Source organism: Octopus bimaculoides, chromosome 9, assembly GCF_001194135.2.
Source record: "Octopus bimaculoides isolate UCB-OBI-ISO-001 chromosome 9, ASM119413v2, whole genome shotgun sequence".
Lineage (NCBI taxonomy): Eukaryota > Metazoa > Mollusca > Cephalopoda > Octopoda > Octopodidae > Octopus > Octopus bimaculoides.
The window spans coordinates 88,674,438-88,682,274 of record NC_068989.1 but is presented as its reverse complement, the minus strand read 5'-3'; the positions used below and the strand labels follow the sequence as shown (position 1 = coordinate 88,682,274).

General features: G+C 38.1%; 1 protein-coding gene across 8 annotated transcripts in view; it reads right to left on the bottom strand.

Annotated features, from left to right (window-relative positions):
- LOC106872449 (cyclin-dependent kinase 12) overlaps positions 1–7,837 on the bottom strand; it is a 150,618-nt gene that overhangs the window by 80,700 nt on the left and 62,081 nt on the right. The window lies entirely within an intron of this gene.

Below are 7,837 nucleotides of genomic sequence, written 5' to 3'. Positions count from 1 at the left end.
GAGAGAGAGAGAAAGAGAGAGAGAGAGAGAGAGAGTTCATGCCTTTTAGTGAATGCAACAATATCTTTTACCAACAAGTTAAATGAGACATACAGAACAGAAAATTTAAAAACGAAGTTGTTCAATTCAGTTTGCAAATTGCTTACAGAGACAATCCTTAAAAGTTATAAAATCACTAAGACGATTTATTTATTTATTATGAAAATAAATAGTCCACACAATAAATTTTGTGCATATCTGGCAGGACAACGAACTCTTCTACCACTTTATGTGGTTTTTTTTTATTTATTTTATTTAGTTACCAAAACTAAAACAGTTTCTTCATTACCTGTTCAAATCTGATGCTAATTAGGGGAGCCAGTAGGTATGTTGATTAGGTTCAGTGATGTATTACAACTAACTATGCTCAATATTACCAAATATTGTAATGTTAATCAAAAAGGGATTTAACTTTGAAAAGAGATGCTGCAAGTTCAAAACTGGGGAATTATCTGCTACATGTTAAATTTCATTTTCTAACCTAACATGAAAAGTGAAATAAAAACATCAAAACAAGTAGCTAATTTAATAAATTGCCAATATTAACTAAACAAATGGCAATGTCCCTGCCCAGCTGCAGCCTTTAGGCTGGAACACATAAAGGAATAAACTACAGAACACATTCAGTTAAAAAGGAAATATATAACTCCCGAGGAGGACACAAACAGTGTCTCCTTGTTTCTAACCTTCATGAAGAACAGTAAAATGAAATTTCTAGTATGACATCTTCAAACTTATGGCCAATCCTTCTATTAATGTTTGTGTTACACAATGTTATTTTCATATTAACTAGAATTCCAGTGCCATAAAACTTGACAAAATTATGAAAAGCAATTTTGCAATCACTGCCAACAGTGTCCACACTCAAATGGTATCACCCTCCAAGCTAGAATGGGAAATAGATGCTAAAATAGTGGTGATGATGATGATGGTATCTACATTCATCCATCTGGTTCTCATTGTGCCTTGTGGCACATGGAGGTGACAGCAAAATCATTCCACCTTCTAGCACTGAGAGCATCCTTGACATCTTGTTCCATTGTTAACCCTCTGCTCTTAAGATCTTTCGTCATTGCTCTCCACCACATTTTCTTTTACCTTGTGGAACCCATTGCAAAATGATCCTGACAACTGAGTCCAGTTTATCTTCAGACTGGTTGGTGTGTGTCATCTACAGGGCGTATAAAATTTTGTTTTTCCTTTCAAATGAAATAGTATAACACAAACATAAAGAAGGATTGGCCATAAGTTTGAAGAGGTCATACTAGAAATTTCATTTTACTGTTCTTCATGAAGGTTAGAAACAAGGAGACACTGTTTGTGTCCTCTTCAGGAGTTATATATTTCCTTTTTAACTGAATGTGTCCAATAATTTATTCCTTTATGTGTTCTACAGGGTGTATAAAATTTCGGCAAGGACCTCCGAATAAAAGACCCTTCAGTTGCTCATTTCACACATGAGAAACAAATGAATATTGTAAACAGAATCAACCTCTGTGGATGAAAATTATATTTTGACCCTAGCAGGATTAAAATACAGAGAGGGTGGGTGAAGGAGTGGGGAATAAAGGTAAATTGTGAGAGACAAAGAAGTAAAGAATATCTCTAACAAGAATGGATATATGATTAAGAATCTCACTTTGCAAGCACAAGGTTTTGGGTTCAGTCCCACAGCACAGCACCTTAGGCAAGTACCTACTTTTATAGTCCTAGACTTACAATCTGTGTTGGTTTATGTCCCCGTAACTTAGTGGTTCAGTAAAAGAAACTGATAGACTAGATACCAGACTATCTGGAATTATACCGACCCCACCATCACTCATCATCATCATCATTTTAACATCTACTTTTCTATGCTTGTAAGAGTCAAACAGAGTTTATTGAGGTAGACAATCTGTGGCTGGATGCCCATCCTGTTGCCAACTCTCACCTGTTCCCAAGAAAGATAATATTCCCCCATGGCCAGACATGTTTTCACAGAAAATTGGAAATGAATGGCATTCATTTACAACAATCATTTGATGTCAAGACAAGGAGGCACAAACACAGACAGATACAATGGGCTTCTTTCAGTTTCCATCAACTAAATCCATTCACAAGGCTTTGGTGAGCTTGGGGCTATAGAAGACACTTGCTCAAGATGGAATGCAGTGGGACTGAACCTGAAACCATGTGGTTGGGAAGCAAGCTTCTTAATGACACAACTGTGCCTGTGGAAATCCCATGAACCACTGACCAGTCTGAAGACAAATTTTCCATAAATGAAAGAAATAAAACATTAAAAAACAAGAGCACTCAGAGAACGCAAACCTCTGCCAAGGCAACACTAACGTCCTCTCAACGATCACCCAGAGATGGTTTTTAAAATGAGAATACCTGAAATATACTCGAATGCTCTCACAAACGAGAATACTAAAAATGAACCCCATTGCTCTCAAAAATTAAGTTTAAAAAAAAAACCGGAAAAATAATCCAAGATCCTTGTCCGGTACTGGATCGATCCCAAAATCTAATCGGTTCATGCCAGTTACAAGGCCAAACATCCCTGAAAGTTTCATCCGAATCCATCCAGCGGTTCTTGAAATATCTTGTCCATGGACAAACAAACTAACAAACACAATTGAAAACAGTACCTCTGCCTTCACTAAGGCGGAGGTAATAATAATAATAATAATAAAAGCACTCAGAGAGTGCAAACCTCCGCCAAGGCAACACCAATGTTCTCTCAACGATTAACCAGAGATTATTTTAAAAATGAGAATACCTGAAATAAACCCAACTGTTCTCACAAATGAGAATACTAAAAGTGAACCTGACCGCTCTCAAAAATTAAGTAATAAAAAAAAAAGAATCCAGAATCCTTGTTCAGTACTGGATTGATCCTAAAATTTAATGAGTTCATGCCAGTCACAAGGTCAATCATCCCTGAAAGTTTCATCCGAATCCATCCTGTGGTTCTTGAGATATCTTGTGCACAGACAAACAAACTAACAAACACAATTGAAAACAATACATCCACCTTCATTAAGGTGGAGGTTAAAATACAGAAAGAAAAAAAAGAATCAGCAAAGGAGAATAATAAGTAAGAGTGAAGTTATATTTTACATTTGTTCTATTGATTTCAAACAGAAGCACTTTACCGTAAGTGGAATGTATTAGGGCAGGCAAGCAACTAAAACCATAGTTATTATATTGTTCTAGAGACATATGAGAGAGGAAGAGAGATTTAGAAGATAAGACAGCAAAAAGAAGGGAGGTGAGGAAGGAGAGATGAAAAAAGAAAATGTGAAAAGCTGCTTAAAAAGTTCACATGTTCATGAGGTGAGATTTAATCTGCAATAGTATTGAGGATTGATTGTGTGTGGGCGGGGAAAGAGAGGAAGAGAGAATGTAGGAGAAGAAGAGAGGGTAAAAGAGGAAGGAAAAGTGAAGAAATAAAGAGGATGAGAATATAGATGAATAATATAGAGAATGAAATGATAGAGTGGAGAAGGATGAAAGAGGAGACGCTGGGAAAGGTGTGAAGGAGAGAAGAGAAGAGAAAGTGGTGGTTGGTGAAAAAGAGAGATAAAGAAAGAAGAATGAGAAATGAGACAGAGAGATGATAGAAGAAAAGAAGGAGAGAGGAAGAAAGAATGGTGTGGATAAAAACAAGTAACAACACAAAGAGTGTGTGTGAGAGAGAGAGAGAGAGAGGGGGGGGGAGAAAGAAAGAAATACAAGAAGAGGGCGGGTTAAAGCGTGACAGTATTTTAAGACCTAAACTTGTATAGAAGATTAAATGATGAGGACAAAGAAAAGAGTTTTGAAGAAAAGATATCTGCTGCACCCAGCTGTAAGTAGGTCTGCAGGAGAGCAACATCACATTGTTACAAGTTGTGGCAGCTCTGTATAATTGACTGGGTGTTTGTTAGCTTACAGAATTGGGAGTAAAGTGTTAGCTTATAGCATAGATATGCACAGGTTCGGAGGAGGTGACCTGCTTGCACTACACTCTCTCAAGCAGTTTCTTCCTCTGCAACCCAATATGTTAGGGGACTTATATCAAAATAACAACTCATAGTCCCTTTACTTTATGGTTCAGTTAGAAGATGCTTAAGTACCCTTGACCTCCAGAGGCCCCTCACAATTAGTTGATGTTCAACTTGAACACCTGTAAGTTGGTATCTGCAGGAAAAATGCAAGCACAAATGAAATTCCAGAGAGTTTAGTCAAAGGTGTAAGTCATATCGTGACGGTGGTGGAGTGCTGAGTGCTATGCAATTAATGAGATCAAAGGGACAGAGGTTGTTTCTATGACAACAGAATATACAATGAGAGGAAATCAAGTATAAGAAGCTTGAGAAGAGTATTTAGAATGACAGAGTGAAAGCTTTGGAAGAATTATACACAGTTTTCATCATCATTTAATGTGCTTCCGCCCCATGCTGGCACAGGTTGAACAGTTTAACAGGAGCCAATGAGCCAGAGAACTGCACCAAGCTCCAATGTTTGTTTTGATGCCCTGCCTAACACACCAACCACTTCAAAGTGTACTGGGTGCACTTTACATGGCACCAACACCAGTGAGGTCACCAAATAATTCACAAGACAAGAGCCCTCAACTGAGGGTGGGTTAACTTGTAGTAGAGACGATACATCTTTTATCTTTTACTTGTTTCAGTCACTTGGTTGCGACCATGATGGTGCACCGCCTTGAAGAATTTTTAGTCGAATGAATCAACCCCAGTACTTTTATTATATAAAGTCTGGTACTTATTTTATTGGTCTCTTTTGTTGAACTTCTAAGTTATAGGGGTGTAAACACACAAATGCTAGTTGTCAAGAGATGGTGGGGGACAAGCACACAAACCCACACACGTGTACAACGAGCTTCTTTCAGTTTCTATCTACTAAATCCACTCACAAGGTTTTGGTCGACCCGAGGTTATAGTAGAAGACACTTGCCCAAGATTCCACGCAGTGGATCTGAACCCAGAGCCACGTGGTTGAGAAACAAACTTCTTAGCACACAGACACACCTATGCCTACATGGTTACCTTAAATAGAAAAGGAGAGAAAATAGGGAAGAGGGATCAGGGAGTAGCCCCAGGTTACAGAAAGGTGAATATAAGAGAAGTGGTTCAGATGGTTGGAGAGGGTGAACGAGCAGGTAAGTATTCAAGAGTGTGAAAAGGGAGCATCAGACAGAGAGCGATGGAGACATAGAGATGGATGCGGAGTAATAAATATGTAATGAATGAATGAATGGATAACAATGTAACAAATTTGCAACATTTTTTTTTCTTTTTTCAATCAGAGAAATAATTCATTCAATAATGAAAATGATTTCTTGTTTCTCAAAACATATCGCTAATCTACATGAAATGTTATTATTGGCATTAGCAGAATTGGTAAAGCACCAGACAAAATTCCTTGTGGTATTTCTTCTGGATCTTTACATTCTGAATTAAAATCCTACTGAGGTCAACTTTGCCTTTCATTTCTCCAGGATTGTAAATCAAATACCATAGGGAGGTCTTTGTCCCCCCCCCCCATCCCCTCAAAATGACTGGCCTTCTGCCTAAATCAGAGACAATATTAATAGGGTGGTGGATAGGCAGAATCAGTAGAGTTAGAAAAAAAAATGCCTTGTGGTATTTATGTGTAGGTCTTTACATACTGAGTTCAAATCCCACTGAGGTTTATTTGCCTTTCAGGGTTGAAATAAATAAACCAACAGTCCTGTCCTGGAGTTGATTCTTCTTATTCTGGCTCTATATGTTCAGAGTTCAAATCTCGCTCGGATCAAATTTACCTTTAGTTGTTTTGTGGTTAATAAAACAAAGTACCAGTCATGTAGTGGGGTCACTAGTATCAACTAACCCCTCCTCTCAGACAGTACTGACCTTGTGCCTAATTGAGAAACTACAATTATTATAATTTTTTTTTTCTTTTTTGAAATACAGCAAAGAAGTTTCTATATTTGCTCAACCAAATGCTCCATTTAACAGCCAAACTCATTTTCCAACATTAAATAGTTTTGTCCTAAACAAGGCTTGAGGCCACTGAAACGTAAGAGACTATCGGAGTGGTTGGCGTTAGGAAGGGCATCCAGCTGTAGAAACTCTGCCAAATCAGATTGGAGCCTGGTGTAGCCATCCGCTTCGCCAGTCCTCAGTCAAATTGTCCAACCCATGCTAGCATGGAAAGCAGACGTTAAATGATGATGATGATGATGATGATCAAGTAACATGTTGATTACAAATGTAATGCTTATTTATTCACATTATTTTGAATTAACCATGCATTATCTTTTAGCTTAGAAATTTCAATGATGTAACTATATTTTTAGAATGACACCGTATGACACTGTAGAGTAGATGTGAAAAGCTGGATTTGGCCCAGATGTGGCCGGTTTAAATGCCAAAGGGTTAAGGGACTAACTATCATAGTCCAGGGGAGTGTCTACTGTCACATAAAACCCACATGTAATAAGTCGTAAATGGTGGCCCAACACAATAAATCAGTTTGGCTACAGCCGAAAACTCCAATTTAATGGTTTATTTCATCAACAAGCTTTCTACAAGATGGGAGTGGAGTAAGGCAACCCAACAAGGAATAAACTAATAAAAAAATCTATGCAGTATAGCTGAAATAGGTCTGCAAATATTTCATTATAACGAAAGAAACTTGATCAATATGGCCAGATGGCCACATAATCAGACATAACAAAATGCAATGTGTGACAGTGAGTCAAACTAGACTTCAATAATGACCTTATTTGTTTGGTTATATATCAGCAAAATTAGAAAGAGCATGGATAAAGCTGGTCTTTATCAACAACAACATCATTATTCGTTTGTTTAGTAGATAACAAATTTGCTGAATTAGACATAATGGAAAGATACGAAGAGTTCTAAACAATGAAAACCAAATGCAGAGACAAGATAGGATTTTTAATATCAATTAGAAACCAACCCAAATGCCTCACAGGAGCACCATCTATGACAGCCATGGCTCCCAATAAAAAATGGTTCAGAATATGATGACCCATCCAACCCATGCCAGCATGGAAAGCAGACATGAAAATGGTGATGATGATGATGATGATCATCATCATCATCATGATCATCATTACAGCACGGACACCTACATTAAAAACCTGTGGTTAATAAATTGAACTGACATTCAGTAAATGGGAAGTTATTTATTTCATTGGCTCCAAGGATAAAGGCAAAGATTATGCAGAAATTTACAAGTTGGGAATACAGAAGAACAACATTAAGAACTGGGGAGTAGTAGAGCAGAGAGTTCTATAATTCTTGCTACTCTACCATCCAGAGATTACTAATACTTATCACAAAAATTATCCTGGTGTTACGTAACTGGCACCCATGCCAGCATTGGGCCACACGGAGGCAAAGTGGCCGATGCCAGTGGCACAGGTAAAGCTCCTTTCAAGTGTTAGGCCTCACAGGGGCAATGACTGATGACTGAGACCTTTGGCATTGAGTCATGCTCGAGAAGACCCATCAAGCCAAGTAAAATCACAGCCATGGCTGATACCGGAATCATGCAAATGGCACCCTTTACACCCTAGGAGTGGTTGGTGTTAGGAAAGGCATCTAACCGTAGAAAACCATGCCAAATCAGACGGGAGTCTGGGGCATCCTTCCAGCTGGCCAGCCCCGGTCAAACCATCCAACCCATGCCAGGACTTCACTTAAGAATTAAGGGTTTTGCAGAAAGACAGCATTTTGTATATCCCCCCTCCCCCTCTCTCTCCATACATACATACATTTTATATATATATATA